This window comes from Lissotriton vulgaris, chromosome 4_1 (assembly GCF_964263255.1).
Source record: "Lissotriton vulgaris chromosome 4_1, aLisVul1.2, whole genome shotgun sequence".
NCBI classification, from domain to species: Eukaryota; Metazoa; Chordata; class Amphibia; order Caudata; family Salamandridae; genus Lissotriton; species Lissotriton vulgaris.
In genome coordinates, this window is record NC_141691.1 from 2,072,417,698 (window position 1) to 2,072,435,167 (window position 17,470).

General features: G+C 46.4%; 1 protein-coding gene across 1 annotated transcript in view; it reads left to right on the plus strand.

Moving 5' to 3' along the window:
• FBXL6 (F-box and leucine rich repeat protein 6) overlaps nt 1-17,470 on the plus strand; it is a 169,124-nt gene that overhangs the window by 56,651 nt on the left and 95,003 nt on the right. The gene's annotated exons all lie outside the window — the stretch shown is intronic.

The following is a 17,470-nucleotide window of genomic DNA, read 5'->3' on the forward strand; positions in this document are numbered from 1 at the left end:
AGTGTGTAGTAGAGTGAGCAGTAGAGACTAGTGAGTGTGTAGTAAAGTGGTGAGTGTGTAGTCGGGTGGTGAGTGTGTAGTAGAGTGGTGAGTGTAGTAGAGTGTGTAGTAGAGTGTGTAGGAGAATGTGTAGTAGGAAGTGTAGTAGAGTGTGTAGTAGAGAGTGTGTAGTAGAGAGTAGTGAGTGTGTAGTAGAGAGTGTGTAATACAGAATGTGAAGTAGAGAGATTGAAGTAGAGAGATTGAAGTAGAGAGATTGAAGTAGAGAGATTGAAGTAGAGAGATTGAAGTAGAGAGATTGAAGTAGAGAGATTGAAGTAGAGAGATTGAGGTAGAGAGATTGAATTAGAGAGATTGAGGTAGAGAGATTGAAGAAGAGAGTGTGGAGTAGAGAGTGTGGAGTAGAGAGTGGAGAGTCTGTAGTAGAGTGTAGTAGAAAGTAGTGAGTGTGTAGTAGAGTAGTAGAGAATGTGTAGTAGAGTAGTAGAGAGTAGTAGAGGGTGTGTAGTAGAGGGTGTGTAGTAGAGGGTGTGTAGTAGAGGGTGTGTAGTAGAGTGTGTGTGTAGCAGAGTGTGTAGTAGAGTGTAGTAGAGTGTGTAGTGTAGAGTGTGTAGTGTAGAGTGTGTAATGTAGAGTGTGTAATGTAGAGTGTGTAATGTAGAGTGTGTAATGTAGAGTGTGTAATGTAGAGTGTGTAATGTAGAGTGTGTAATGTAGAGTGTGTAATGTAGAGTGTGTAGTAGAGTGTGTAGTAGAGTGTAGTAAGTAGTGACTGTAGTAGATAGTGTGTAGTAGAGAGTGTCTAGTATAGAGTGTGTCGAAGAGAGTAGTGGCTGTAGTAGTGAGTGTGTAGTGAGTGTGTAGTAGAGTGTGTAGTAGAGAGTAGTGACTGTAGTAGAGAGTGTGTAGTAGTGTGTAGTAGAGAGTAGTGACTGTAGTAGAGTGTGTAGTACAGTGTGTAGTAGAGAGTAGTGACTGTAGTAGATAGTGTGTAGTAGAGAGTGTCTAGTATAGAGTGTGTCGAAGAGAGTAGTGGCTGTAGTAGTGAGTGTGTAGTGAGTGTGTAGTAGAGAGTAGTGACTGTAGTAGAGAGTGTGTAGTAGTGTGTAGTAGAGAGTAGTGACTGTAGTAGAGTGTGTAGTACAGTGTGTAGTAGAGAGTAGCGACTGTAGTAGAGAGTGTGTAGTAGAGTGTGTAGTAGAGTGTGTAGTAGAGAGTAGAGTGCGTAGCAGAGAGTAGTGACTGTAGTAGAGAGTGTGTAGTAGAGAGTGTGTAGTAGATTGTAGTAGAGAGTAGAGTGCGTAGCAGAGAGTAGTGACTGTAGTAGAGAGTGTGTAGCAGAATGTGTAGTAGAGAGTAGTGACTGTAGTAGAGAGTGTGTAGTAGAGAGTGTGTAGTAGAGAGTGTGCAGTGATTTGAGTTTTACATCAAATTAAAAACAGGAACGGAACAAACTCATCCTATACATTATTGTGGTAGGTGCCCACGCATATAGGGTTAAATGATGCGTTAGATGCCACAGGTCCCACCAACACGCTTCCTTTATGATAGGAGAATGCCCAACATCGCGGAGATTTGCTCTCTGCTCTTCCCGGATATTTGTATTTTCAAATGTATAATGTTATCCTGCTAAACGAAGACGATGCTCAAACTATAAAAGAAGAGGGTTTCACAGATATGTTAGTCCTTCCGGGCAAACGAAATGACCCAAAGAAAGATCAAGTGACAGTTTAGAGCTCCAAGTGAGTCTTAATAAAATCAGTGTCTGGAACGCATAGCATCAAAAAACGAGCGGGGCATCAAACTGCAGTGTCATTCAATCAAAGCTTCAAGGCTTCTGAGCGCTAGCCGAGAATTATTTTTTGTGAAGCACTAATCACTGTGGAAGGTGCCCCTGCTATCCCAGATGTGAGAAGTCAGTCTGATATGAAAATAAGCAGTATTTGGAATGAATGTATTTGGCAGGGGGAAGGTGGGGCGGCGCAAGACCGTACTGACGAGTGAACAGGAGCCATTTTGTACCGAGTGATTCTGCCTGTGTGCATGTAGACAAACCAGGCAGCAGCATGAGCATGTGATTCGGTAAAATAACAAGCATTTACAATGCAATGGTTTTGCCTTTGTTAAAGTTAGAGCTATTGGCATTGCTCTTGACACTCTGAAGCTCCACTCTGCACTCTGAAGCTCCACTCTGCACTCTGAAGCTCCACTCTGCACTCTGAAGCTCCACTCTGAAGCTCCACTCTGAAGCTCCACTCTGAAGCTCCACTCTGAAGCTCCACTCTGAAGCTCCACTCTGAAGCTCCACTCTGAAGCTCCACTCTGAAGCTGCACTCTGAAGCTCCACTCTGAAGCTGCACTCTGAAGCTGCACTCTGAAGCTCCACTCTGCACTCTGAAGCTCCACTCTGAAGCTCCACTCTGCACTCTGAAGCTCCACTCTGAAGCTCCACTCTGAAGCTCCACTCTGAAGCTCCACTCTGAAGCTCCACTCTGAAGCTCCACTCTGAAGCTCCACTCTGAAGCTCCACTCTGAAGCTCCACTCTGAAGCTCCACTCTGAACTCTGAAGCTCCACTCTGCACTCTGAAGCTCCACTCTGAAGCTCCACTCTGAAGCTCCACTCTGAAGCTCCACTCTGCACTCTGAAGCTCCACTCTGCACTCTGAAGCTCCACTCTGCACTCTGCAGCTCCACTCTGAATCTGCAGCTCCACTCTGAATCTGCAGCTCCACTCTGAATCTGCAGCTCCACTCTGAATCTGCAGCTCCACTCTGAATCTGCAGCTCCACTCTGCACCTGCACTCTGAAGCTCCACTCTGAATCTGCACTCTGAAGCTCCACTCTGAATCTCCACTCTGAATCTGCACTCTGAAGCTCCACTCTGAAGCTCCACTCTGAAGCTCCACTCTGAAGCTCCACTCTGAAGCTCCACTCGGAAGCTCCACTCGGAAGCTCCACTCTGCACTCTGAAGCTCCACTCTGAAGCTCCACTCTGAAGCTCCACTCTGAAGCTCCACTCTGCACTCTGAAGCTCCACTCTGCACTCTGAAGCTCCACTCTGCACTCTGAAGCTCCACTCTGAAGCTCCACTCTGCACTCTGAAGCTCCACTCTGAAGCTCCACTCTGCACTCTGAAGCTCCACTCTGAAGCTCCACTCTGAAGCTCCACTCTGAAGCTCCACTCTGAAGCTCCACTCTGCACTCTGAAGCTCCACTCTGAAGCTCCACTCTGCACTCTGAAGCTCCACTCTGAAGCTCCACTCTGCACTCTGAAGCTCCACTCTGAAGCTCCACTCTGAAGCTCCACTCTGAAGCTCCACTCTGAAGCTCCACTCTGCACTCTGAAGCTCCACTCTGAAGCTCCACTCTGCACTCTGAAGCTCCACTCTGAAGCTCCACTCTGCACTCTGAAGCTCCACTCTGAAGCTCCACTCTGCACTCTGAAGCTCCACTCTGAAGCTCCACTCTGCACTCTGAAGCTCCACTCTGAAGCTCCACTCTGAAGCTCCACTCTGAAGCTCCACTCTGAAGCTCCACTCTGAAGCTCCACTCTGAAGCTCCACTCTGAAGCTCCACTCGGAAGCTCCACTCTGCACTCTGAAGCTCCACTCTGAAGCTCCACTCTGAAGCTCCACTCTGAAGCTCCACTCTGAAGCTCCACTCTGAAGCTCCACTCTGAACTCTGAAGCTCCACTCTGCACTCTGAAGCTCCACTCTGAAGCTCCACTCTGCACTCTGAAGCTCCACTCTGAAGCTCCACTCTGCACTCTGAAGCTCCACTCTGAAGCTCCACTCTGAAGCTCCACTCTGAAGCTCCACTCTGAAGCTCCACTCTGCACTCTGAAGCTCCACTCTGAAGCTCCACTCTGAAGCTCCACTCTGAAGCTCCACTCTGAAGCTCCACTCTGAAGCTCCACTCTGAACTCTGAAGCTCCACTCTGCACTCTGAAGCTCCACTCTGAAGCTCCACTCTGAACTCTGAAGCTCCACTCTGAAGCTCCACTCTGCACTCTGAAGCTCCACTCGGAAGCTCCACTCGGAAGCTCCACTCGGAAGCTCCACTCTGCACTCTGAAGCTCCACTCGGAAGCTCCACTCGGAAGCTCCACTCGGAAGCTCCACTCTGCACTCTGAAGCTCCACTCTGAAGCTCCACTCTGAAGCTCTACTCTGAAGCTCTACTCTGAAGCTCTACTCTGAAGCTCTACTCTGAAGCTCTACTCTGAAGCTCCACTCGGAAGCTCCACTCGGAAGCTCCACTCGGAAGCTCCACTCGGAAGCTCCACTCTGCACTCTGAAGCTCCACTCTGAAGCTCCACTCTGCACTCTGAAGCTCCACTCTGAAGCTCCACTCTGAAGCTCTACTCTGAAGCTCCACTCTGAAGCTCCACTCTGAAGCTCTACTCTGAAGCTCCACTCTGAAGCTCCACTCTGAAGCTCCACTCTGCACTCTGAAGCTCCACTCTGAAGCTCCACTCTGAAGCTCCACTCTGAAGCTCCACTCTGAAGCTCCACTCTGAAGCTCCACTCTGCACTCTGAAGCTCCACTCTGAAGCTCCACTCTGAAGCTCCACTCTGAAGCTCCACTCTGCACTCTGAAGCTCCACTCTGAAGCTCCACTCTGAAGCTCCACTCTGAAGCTCCACTCTGAAGCTCCACTCTGCACTCTGAAGCTCCACTCTGAAGCTCTACTCTGAAGCTCCACTCTGCACTCTGAAGCTCCACTCTGAAGCTCCACTCTGCACTCTGAAGCTCCACTCTGAAGCTCCACTCTGAAACTCCACTCTGCACTCTGAAGCTCCACTCTGAGGCTCCACTCTGAAGCTCCACTCTGCACTCTGAAGCTCCACTCTGCACTCTGAAGCTCCACTCGGAAGCTCCACTCGGAAGCTCCACTCGGAAGCTCCACTCGGAAGCTCCACTCGGAAGCTCCACTCTGCACTCTGAAGCTCCACTCGGAAGCTCCACTCTGCACTCTGAAGCTCCACTCTGAAGCTCCACTCTGAAGCTCCTCTCTGAAGCTCCACTCTGAAGCTCCACTCTGAAGCTCCACTCTGCACTCTGAAGCTCCACTCTGAAGCTCCACTCTGCACTCTGAAGCTCCACTCTGAAGCTCCACTCTGAAGCTCCACTCTGAAGCTCCACTCTGAAGCTCCACTCTGCACTCTGAAGCTCCACTCTGAAGCTCCACTCTGCACTCTGAAGCTCCACTCTGAAGCTCCACTCTGCACTCTGAAGCTCCACTCTGAAGCTCCACTCTGCACTCTGAAGCTCCACTCTGAAGCTCCACTCTGAAGCTCCACTCTGAAGCTCCACTCTGAAGCTCCACTCTGAAGCTCCACTCTGAAGCTCCACTCTGCACTCTGAAGCTCCACTCTGAAGCTCCACTCTGCACTCTGAAGCTCCACTCTGAATCTGCACTCTGAAGCTCCACTCTGCACTCTGAAGCTCCACTCTGAAGCTCCACTCTGCACTCTGAAGCTCCACTCTGAAGCTCCACTCTGCACTCTGAAGCTCCACTCTGAAGCTCCACTCTGAAGCTCCACTCTGCACTCTGAAGCTCCACTCTGCACTCTGAAGCTCCACTCTGAAGCTCCACTCTGCACTCTGAAGCTCCACTCTGAATCTGCACTCTGCACTCTGAAGCTCCACTCTGAAGCTCCACTCTGAAGCTCCACTCTGAAGCTCCACTCTGCACTCTGAACGGTCAGACTCCAAAAATCGGCCCTAATCACAATAGTATTATTTCACCTGCGTGAATATAAGTCTTTGAATTTCTGGCCAGTGGTAATACACACAAGTAATATAAAATTGTTGTTCCAAAGAGCATTAAATGGAAATAAAACAAGTACCAGACCCATTGACGCCTGCACCTTAAAAGTGAAACTGACTGAAGCAAGCGCCAGGGCCACGTTGAAAAAAAAAGCCACACACATTAGATGCAGTCAAGGCGCGCTCACGAGGTCAGAAGGCACTCCACAGGAACAACTACCAGACACATTGTTTCATTTCACTCTGAAAGTGCAGGCCAAAGTGAAACTGACTAAAGGAAGCGCACAGCCCATTAGATGCAGTCAAGGCGCGCTCACGAGGTCAAATCTCCAAAGGAGAAGCTCGTGACAGCCTGACTACAGCAGAAAAAGCTCGTAACAGTCTGATGTCCACAATATTCCCAGAAAAGTGGCAACATAAGTTGTCTCGCATAGACAGCAAAAGCTTCGCTTTTGCTTTCGTCTAGGCGAGACCTAAAAAGTTCACAATGTCTCAAATGTATACCTAAAAAAGAAAAATACGGTGCTGAGCTCCGAGGTAGCCGTTGTTTTCTTCTCCGGGGTCAAGACGGGTGTCGCTACTCTTGGCAGAACTGATCCCCCCCCCCTTGAGATTCCCGGTCTCCGTTTCACAAACCCCAGAGCGGTAACCAACCAGTCTCGAAAACCAAAAAAAATCTTCTCCTTATCGTGGCCGCAGATCGTACCGCTGTCGTCCAGAAACAGTGTGGTCCGGGAAGGCTCCCTCGACTTCGGCCGACGTCACAGCTGGGCTCTTTTCTTTATCCAGAATCTCCTTGTAGTCAGTCAGCACGGCAGGATTCACCAGGTCCGGGGAGACACGCCGGCAGTGAGTTGAGTGTATCCACCGCTTTCTGTTGGTCACTCGTACGGCTGTTCGGGTAGCCAGGAGGACCTGCTCGGGGCCACGCCACCTCGGTTCCAAGCTGTTTGCCCTCTCAAACGACCTGATCATCACAAAATCCCCAGGACGGAGATTGTGAGCCTCTCCAGTAGAATTGTCAGGGAGCGCTTCTCGAACCGGTTGATGAATAGAAAGCAAATCATTTGTTAATCGTGCCAAATAATCGTTCATCATTATACAAGGCACATCATGTATCAATCGCGGCTTAGGCACTCCCCATATATTCATAGGCCTTCCAAACACCACTTCATACGGTGTGAGGCCTGTTCGAGAGTGGGGCACTGATCTAAGAGAGAGCAATGCTAGCGGCAGGGCATCCGGCCACTTCAGAGACGTGGACGCCACAATCTTAGCTAGTTTCAGCTTCAGCGTAGCATTATACCGCTCAACAAGACCTGCTGACTGAGGGTGGAACACAGCATGGAACTTCTGCTGGATCCCTAACCCCTTCAGCACATACTCCACAATTTTCCCAACAAAATGAGGCCCATTATCGCTCCACAAAAATTTGCAAACTCCGAAGCGAGGGAAGTACTCCTTGAGCAACACCTTAGCTGTTGTTAAAGCTGTATTATCTTTCGTGGGGAAGGCCTCAACCCATTTGCTAAAAGCGCATACCACCACTAGGATATACTTAAGGTTATTGCAGCGCTCAAGCTGGATGTAATCCATTTGGAGTACCTCAAATGGTGCAGAAGGTGGAACGAACCCTCCTTTCGGAGTATGGGTCCCTTTCGCAGGATTGTGTTGTAAACATATCAGACGGGTCTGCACTACTCTCTTGGCTGTATTGGCAATCTCGGGATGCTCCCAAACTCGTGATAATAATCGAGTGATCGCAAGAGCTCCCACATGTGCTAATCCGTGAGTCATCTGAACCATCGCTTGCAAGTAAGCTGCAGGCAATTTCCATTTCTCCATGTCTTTGCTTCTCCAACAACCCTCATCATCTAGCACCCCATCTGCTGCCCATGCCGCAAGTTCTGCTTCAGTCGCTGACTTTTGGATATCTAGTATCTCCGCTCTGGCATCGTACCATCGTTTCACTTGTGATTTTGTTACGTACATGGGGGAGTCAGTTCGGGACATAGCTGTTTGTCTCGCTATACTGTCCGCAAAAGCATTGCCTTGTCCCACTTCATCAGTGATCTTTTTATGGGCACTGCATTTAATGATCGCTACTTTCTTTGGACAAAGCAACGCGTTTAGGAGATCACGCACTAGTTCTCCGTGCATGATGTGTACTCCATGAGAAGTCAAAAACCCACGTTCTCTCCAGAGTAGCCCGAAGTCGTGTGCTACTCCGAAGGCGTACCGACTGTCTGTGTATATGTTCACACATAGGCCAGCACTCAATTCGCAGGCTCTCGTCAAAGCTATCAGCTCTGCTGCCTGAGCTGATTTTTGTGGTATCCGTGCTGTTTCTACCACTGTCTTAAGTGTCGTGATCGTGTATGCTGCGGAAGTCGTACCATCTTGCAGCCTCAAACACGATCCATCAACCCACAGTTCCCCATCCACATCTGGAAGTGGCATATCCTGTAAGTCGACACGACCCTTTGTCTGTTCCTCGGTCAGGAAAACACAGTCATGATGTTTTTCTTCCTGACCCTCCTCAACCGGATAGGGCAATAAAGTGGCAGGGTTCAGGGTAGCGCATCTTTTCAGTGTGATATGTGGCGCCAGAAGTGTGAGCTCATATCCTGTCAAACGTGCACTCGTGAGATACTGGGTTTTCGTCTGATTCAACAGGGCATCAACTGCATGGGGAACTAACACCAACAATTTGTGCGATAAGACTATTCCCTCACTCTGTCGTATAGCTACCGCTGTTGCTGCAACTGCTCGAAAGCACCCAGGTAGCCCTCGTGCTACAGGGTCAAGAACCGCCGAGAAGTATGCGCATGGCCTTTGTTTGTCCCCGTGTGCTTGCACTAACACTGATAACGCGCACCCATCTTTCTCGTGCACGTACAATGTGAAAATCTTTGAATAGTCTGGTGTACCTAACACATGTGCAGAGCAAAGGGCCTGTCTCAATTGTTCAAAAGCACTTTCACATTCATCTGTCCATTCAAGGGGCATTGGTGTAGTTTTGGACAGTAACGCTAACAAAGGTTTGATAATATGTGAAAACCCCATGATCCACTGTCTACAGAAGGACGTTAATCCTATAAAAGCACGTACATCTCTCTGTGTGCGGGGGACTGGTGTATCTAAAATCACCTGAACTCGATCTGATGTCAATGCACGCCCCTCCTTAGACAAAAGATGACCGAGGTAGGTCACCTTGGGTCTACAGTATTGGAGCTTCTTCTTCGATACTTTGTGATTGTGCTGAGCCAGAAAGGAAAGTAAAGCAAGCGTACTCTCCTCACATTGCGCATAAGTGTCGGCAGCTAACAGAATGTCGTCGACATACTGGATAAGGGCAACTCCAGATTGCAATTGAAAGGAATCAAGCTGGCTCTTTAAAGCCTGGCTGTAGATACTCGGACTCTCAGTGTAACCTTGAGGAACACGACAAAATCTATACAATTTATTATTTAACGTAAAACCAAATAAATATCTGCTATCAGGATGGATGGGAATGGAAAAGAACGCATTTTTCAGGTCGATGACACTAAAGGTCGTCGCCGTTGGGGGGACCAATGTAAGCAATGTCGTGATATCAGACACCACCGGGTATTGGGGAATGACAATTTTATTAATTTCTCTCAAATCAATAATAAATCGATAGACCTTGTCATCAGTATCTTTCTTAAGGATTGGAAGAATAGGGCTATTGCAAACATTATAGGGGACTTCCTCCACTACCCCTGCAATAAGCAGATCTTGGACAATGTGTGTCAGAGCAATTTCACCTTCCCTGGATATCTTATATTGCGGTACACGTGGCAAAAGCGCTCCCTCCTTTACAGTAATACGAATAGGTGGAATGAGCATCTGTCCCACATCCGTATCCGAGGTCGCCCACAACGTATGAGGGAGAAAGGCTAATGCTTCACATTCTTGTATAGTAAAAAATCTGTCTGAATCTGGATAGTTATCATTCAAAATAACCCGCACTCCCTCCGGAGCGCAACGTATCGTCGCTCGAAAATATTTAAGCAAATCAATGCCCAAGATGTTATCTGGTGTATAGGGCGACAGCAAAAATTGACCAAAACTAAAAAATTTGTCGAGACAAAGTGCAAGAGGCTTTGATAATGGGCTGGGAGTGGGTGTGCCGTCAAACCCAATACATGTAATCATATCGCCAGACAGGGGAGCCCTCGGAACCAAGTTTTTAGACAAAGCGCTACGAGTAGCTCCTGTGTCGACTAGAAACTGATCAGTAGAACCCAAGATGCCCGCTGATACATATGGACCACTCTGATCTACTGGCACTTCAACTGATTCCGTACCCCGTCCTACACAATCCTATGCATGTACATAATCCTGAGGCTCCACATTCTCGCCCTCCGATATCTGGTACTGGTTCCGTCTATCAAAGGTATTACGCTCATCCTGGCCACGGCCCCTCTCCTCAAACCTGCTACAATCACCTCCACTACCTCTCGCCCCCGAATAACTTCCCCTCGACCGTCCACTTCCACGGCCACGCTGACTACGCTGCTCACGAAGTACCGGGCAATCATAAGCCCAATGCCCAAACTCCTTACAATAGGCACATTGATCCTCCGCTATATCCGTACGCCCGTACGACGCATTACCCCCTCCTCGTCTGCCTCTATCATTCCCTCTAGATTGCGTTCCCCGAACCTGCGCCAACATCACCTTTGTTTTCAATTCCTTCGCTTTCTTATCAATACTTTCCTTAGCCTCCAATTCCTGTCGCTCATAATACTGAGCCATAGTTAACAAAGAAGCAGGGGTCGCCGTGGCCCAGGAACTTTCACTCGCTTTTAATCTTTTGGCAATCTCCGGTAGGAGATTAGCCACATACTTATCTACGAACAAATGCCTACCCGTATCGTCAGTTAACGATTGACCACTGTAATCATGAAATGCTTCCTCAAAGCGTGTAAAGAAATCTGACACCGTTTCATCTGACTTTTGTTTGCACGAAGCTAACATGGTCCAATCAATCTTTTTAGAAGGAACAAGCGTTTTTAATTTAATCAAAATAGCCGCTGGGAGGTTTAGAATCAACTCACATGGCTTACATGCAGGTTCCCTATCTAAATCTGCTTCGTTTATTTCCTTCTACGTTCCCCCAAGTATTGTTTCATCATTATTTTTACGAATTAGTCTCCACATGTCAGGCGGAAGAATTAACCCAAAAAACAAATCTATATCAACCAGAGTCATGACACAAGACGAAATAGCTCCTTCAACCCCTTCATAAAATGCTGCCGGGTTTTTACGAAGGTCAGGCAAAGAATTTTTCAACGCCATAACATCTGCTCTATTCCAAGGCGTATACACCCAATTATATATAAAATACCCCTTCGCATCCTTCGACATTTTATCATCATCTGTACCCTCCCCTTTAGGTGGAACATACAAAGGTGCGGCTTCACGCATAGGCATAACATGCACGTTAGAATTCTTATCTGAACCCCGGAGAGAACACTCCTTAGCCTGTCCAGTGGTCTCCGGCCCGGACTCCTTATTCTTTTTCCGCTCGTCCCGCAACGTGGACGTCTCATCCCGCAGCTGGATCAGTTGCTTGTAAAAGACATCGACATCTGAAAGATCAAATACACCTTTATCCAAATTCTCACGATGAACTGACACAGCCTTAGGTTCTAACGTGTCCGAAAATTTACGAAATGTAGTAACAACTTCATCAGCCAAGGTAGCCAAAAAATACAACAATTCTCGCTCTGTCCATTTACCCCTTTCAGCAACAACTTCAGTCAGAGTAACAAAAATTGTATTCACTTTACGGGCCCAACTACACAAGTTCGCGGCTTTCTCCGCAGAGAACCTGACACTGGACTTGCTCCCTTTTTCCGACTTATCCTGTCCGTCATCGTCCGAATCCACAGTCGGGGCCGTAGGTGGAACGTATGGAGGCGGCGATCGATCTAGTAACGAAAAATCATCAATTTCATTATTAAGGACAGGATAAAGCGGTCGACGAATAGGGAATTGACCAGTCGTTTGCAATTTACGTTCCCGTTCCTCCCTCTCTCTCTTTTCCTGAGCCTCCTTTTCCTCAAGCTGTAAAGCCTTATCTCGAGCAGCCTTGCGCTGCTCTTTGTCCGCCAAGGCAACCTCACGTTTCATTCGTTCACGCACCGCTTTCTCCCACATTCGCACACAATCAAACATATTCTGTCTAGACCTACGTTGGAACAAACACTGCTCCACAAACTGAACCTTTCGCAAATCGAACGACCCATGTAGTGGCCATTGCAATTCAGGATCGGTTTTGGTGTACTTATGCCATAATTTGCTGTACATTATAGGGGGAAGGCCAAATTTTATATACATCTCACGATTTGGAGTTCCTTCTGGGGGAGCCGGCTGTGATTCCGCTAACCTAATTGAGGTACCATTTCCAAAACAGCACATCCCTCGGAGTGTGCTTAAAACAGGCATGTTCAGAAAATATCACGAAAGCGTGATACCGTATAAACTGGCACTTACAGTACTTCACACAAATGTGCCGCTCAAAGGAAAAAAAACAAAATTAGAGAAACATCTCTACATGCCTGCCTATGTGAAGTGCACTCCACATATGATTCAAAGGTCACAAAGTCACAAATGTTAGCTAACTCAAATCATAGACACAAATCATAGAACTTCGGCAAGCGTCCGAAGACTACCTTACCGATCGCAAATCATAGAACTTCAGTAAGCGTCCGTAGACTACCTTACCGATCACAAATCTTACCCAATTTCAAATATCCAGATTCCAACTGCCAAGGTCTTTAATCAAATCAGCCAAACAGGCACTGCACAGCAACGCAGACGATCAGATCTCAGTCGGGGACCGGCGCCACCTGGAAGGTCAGATCAGAAGGAATGGAAGAAACACCGTGGGTGCCAAGACTCGGGTCACTTGGTGGCAGCGTACGCGTCCATGGCGAGTGTCCAATCCTTCGAAACGACCTCTCCTTCGGGCATCCGAGTCGCCGATGAGTCCCTTCGTGGTCGCCAATTTGTGGTATCGGGTTCCCAAGGCCTACATGCTCCGTAGATAACCCACTTACACTGAAAGAACTGTTGGCAAGGAAACTGAAAAGTACAAAGAACAAGTTTATTCAGACCCCATGGGGTGGTGGTACATTCCTACAGCACCCTTCGGCAATGCAAGAAGTATCACCCCAAACAGTGGTGTGATTCGATCTTTTATACAGTTTACAGGTAATAAAAAGATAGGCGGTACGTGGTTACAGAGCTTTATGTACATATATGGTCATTTTTGGAAACCAGCCAACTCATGGGAGGGGTTACAACCCCACTGGTCAGTTTGGCGGCACATTCCTGAGGGGTGACTGGTCAGTTAGCACTGCGCATGTGTGGGCTTGACCGTTACTAAAAATAGCCTGTTGCTGGGCAAACTCGAGTGGTCAGTGGCACGGACAACGGACTAAAGGGCATGCTGGCCACGAGGCCGCTCATGATCTAAGATGGCCGCCGTATCGTACAAGATGGCGTTTTCTAATATGGCCAAGTTAAGGGAAAGAACGTGTAGCACAGCTAAGCGCTAACTCGGCCATTGTCAAATTACGACAACGGGTTGAAGTAGATTGACTATGTCTCGACTTCAAGAGTGCCGTGTGGGACAGTTTTTTCTCCATGCTGGTGGTAGACGCTCCACAGTGTCGGGACATGCACAGGAGGCGAACCAACAAGCGTTGCCTTCTTCAGGAAGGATGCTTATAATGTGCGTCCATTGCCTAGACCTGGCTCAGAGGCTGTTTTTGTGTTTGAGACGCCTACTGACCAGGCAGCTTGTCAGTCTAGTGATGTCATAATTATGTTCCCGTGTGCATGTGGGGAATTAGAAGGAACAGACTTGCATCCCAACATTCTGACTTGGGCAGGTCATCATCAGTGCAATAAGCGTTAACTTATTTCTTTTAACCTGGTTCTGAGCTGACCTGGCAAACATTGATGGCATCTTAAGGGTATGTGCCATGATAAGATGATATCTTCATTTAGTGTTTTGACTCATTCTCTGACCAGTGAATGCTCTTAATTTAGAAGTGTTTCTTCTTTATTGATGAACAGGGGTGTAGTATATCATCTCACACATCACCTCTCCATCTCAGTGTTTCTTAGAACCACTCCTTCGGAATATCGTGTTTCCTCCGCCTTCGGCCTAGTCTTTGGAAATATTGAAAGTTGTTTTTTTTTGTTGCTTTGTTAAAATGGATTCAAAGCTGGTATGTGATTTAAGTTTGCCAGAAGCACGGTTTACGTAATGGCATCAAAGGACTGTGAGACGAGATAGCAAACATGGCAGGGATTGGCTGAGTGCTTTAATGAAAGCGGATCCTGGTTTACAAATCTCTTCTGTACATATGTTTTTCCAGCTTTTATATTTACGGAGACAACAGATTCTGTTGTTGGGTGAATTGAATAAGAGCAGATACTTCTAGCTGTCTGTCGAGGATGCCACTGTTAGTAATTCTTTAGGATCCGAGGGTCTACAGTGGTTGCAAGTGGGATCGGGTCTGCTCCAGGAGTCAAGGTCTCAAACCATAATGAGATGCAACAGTGCTGTCCTTAAATTTAAAGTTGAGGTCCGCTGTCAACCAGTGTAGTGACTGTAGGACCTGGGGGACCAGCACACCACAATTTGCTGTAGTTTGGGTAGATACTTAAGTCACTCAACATTCACAAGTCAGTAATTCAATTTTATTACAGGCCTTAATTACCTGTAAACTAAAATACACAGAACATACATAAACAACCCAGATTACACGAATAACTATTAAAACAAAAAATGTGTTAAAAAAATCACAGTCCTTTAAAGTTAATAAAAATCTTTCCACTGCACTAAGACCATCTAAAATTGCATATCAAATAAAAATCTCATAGCCTGCGATTTTAAAATGTTTTTTAAAAAACCTTTCCTAAAATGCCAGAAAAAAAAGAATCCAGCAATGTAGGTGAATTGGCACATCTCACACCAAACCAACATTTTTAGATCTCTTCAACTTCTACAAGTCTTGCCAACTGCGTCAGCATAAAAAGGGTTTAAGCAATTCGAAATTTTAATAGTGTACACTTCATTTCCACATTCAGGCGAATTTAAATAGATAGAAATAACTTATCTGCTTGCCACTAGTGTCCTAATGATATAGTTGAGTTCTTCACTATTGAATAATTAAAATCTTTTTTTTTTTAAAACAATCTCTACCCTGGAGCGCAGTTCAAAATTTGACTGACTTAACGGCGTTATTAATTTGAAAGCATTTAGAGAAAACTGCTTTACAGCCACCTGTTCCTTTAGCCTCTGATCCCACTTTAACTTTCATCCATGCACAACAAAGCAATTTTGTCCGGCCGGGACATTCCAAAACCCTAGGATTTGCAGCGTAATTGTACAATCCAAGAGGTTAATCTGCTTTCCATTCATATTGCTTGAGCCGTTGAGCTTGATACGATTCAACTGAATTCTCAAGTATTGCCCTTCAATACAGCACCGAGTGCGCTTTATCAAGAAACAGAATAAATAAATGAATCAAATTCTGTTCCTATATACCAATTGGGCGCCAACCATCACTTTAAAAAACAGTTAAAACTGGTGATTAAAAAGGGCAAGCGGAATTTCTTTTCCTGTAATGGTTGATACAGCTTGTGATTTTAAAACATCAATATTCATATTCCACAATAATTTATTATTAAAGTTCATACATAAATATCTATAGGAGAAGAGTTCTTCCACTTTAGTTTCACCAATATAGCAATAGTATTCAATCTTGGATCCAAACACTAAGGTTTTAGCTTCATCCATGTTTTTTTTTACTGTATTTTATTAGTTAGGATATTGCAAGAAAAATAAAGAGCCATACAGCACAAGAGTTCAGCTTTACACATGTTATCCCAACAATTACGAAGTAAAGGTGGTAACTGACATGGATTTGCTTCACCCTACTGGAGTCACCGTTGCAAAGCAGGGCGCACAATGTTTAGCGCACTGTGTGGAACGAACCAAGTCCACGAGCAAAACACCCAAAAAGGAGTACATTCATTTTGCGCTTGGTCGCCATAAACATAGAAAGGCTAACATCTATCAGTACAACTACCCTCAGCTTCAGAGCTATTATTGGTGCTCGACTCTCCATCCTCATTGAATTTCTCAAGTTATTGGGCCCAGATCACTACCTCCTCGCCAACCCCTTGTCAGTGCGTGACATTCTCATGAGGTGTTCCTCTGCTACCCCCTATTCCATTTGGTCCCTCAGCCACTGAGCCACCAGTGGGACTCTAGCGCCCCACCACCTGATGGCCACGCAATGCTTCATGACGAGGAGTTACAGCTGAGCAAGTTTATAGGGGATTTTCCGTCCCCTGGGTCTTTCCATCACACCCAATAAGCAAGCGAGTGGCGTTAAAGGGATCACAATTCCAGTGGCTGCCTCAAAGCGAGGCAGTACTTGTCCCCGGTAAGACTGGACACCGGCAAGTTCCGAGGCCTGAAGCAAAAGGTGGCACCCTCCTCCCCACAGTGTGCACATCTAGCACCTCCAGTGGGATCCATTTTGTGCAGTTTAAAAAGTGTCACGTAGGTACGGTGTAGAAAGTGAAAATGTAGCAGTTTAAATCTGTTGATACAAGACACTGCGCGCAGCAGGGCAGATGCACAAGCCCAGCCAGGAACTGAAACCGTCTCTCCCAGTTCTCGCTCCCAGGTTCCTTGCGCTGTGAATGGCTGTTGCAAAAAGAGCAGATGATGGACAGATTGCTGAATAAATTAAACATTCACCCCAGTTACTGATCTGGGTTAAATCCATAGATTTTTTGCACGCCATGCCATTCCAGTTTAGACCCAGCCTTATGCGAATCCGTCTTGACCTTGCTCCCTATGGGAACAGGCCATCTCGAACTGCCAGGCCCCCCCTGCACCAGAAACAAGCATCCTAGGACTGGTTCGGGGTAACAACCATCATCAGCCAGGTTAGCTTGAATTTGGTGGTGGAGTGAGTAAGGGACCCATGTCTGGGCATACCCTTCCCACTTAAGGTGACAAATGCAGAAAGAGCATATGATGGATAGATTGATGAATAAATCAAACAGTGACCCCCCCTCGCCCCTCAGTCACAGATCTGGGTTAAATCCATCGTTTTTTTGCACACCACGCCATTCCAGTTCAGAACCAGCCATATGCAAATCCGTCTTGATCCTGCTGGCTGTTTATTCATGTCACCCCTGATCCATGTTAATAGTTAACTTTTTCTTTCACAATATTTATACAATTCTGTTAATTTTATTTGCAGTCCTATCTCAGTCACATCCATAATTACAAGGTTATTTTCATACAAAAGACACAGAATAGGACTCTGAATGACAATGTCTTTTATTTATGTGTTGTAGATAAATAAAAGGCATTGTCATTTACAATAACAATAACTTAATCTCTTGCAAATGCGTGCTCTAAACAATAAAATCCTGATTAAGGTGAAATAATAAAAAAAACGGCCCATTACGGGAAAGATAGTGGTAAAATAACAGCGTGAATACCAAAAATGGAAACAAGCATAATCCTTTGTAAAAACATTTTGAAAAGTCAAAGAATTATAGAAATTTCATATTAAGCATAATTCCAGGAGAGAATTTAGGGGTCACACTAAATCTGGATTAAACAA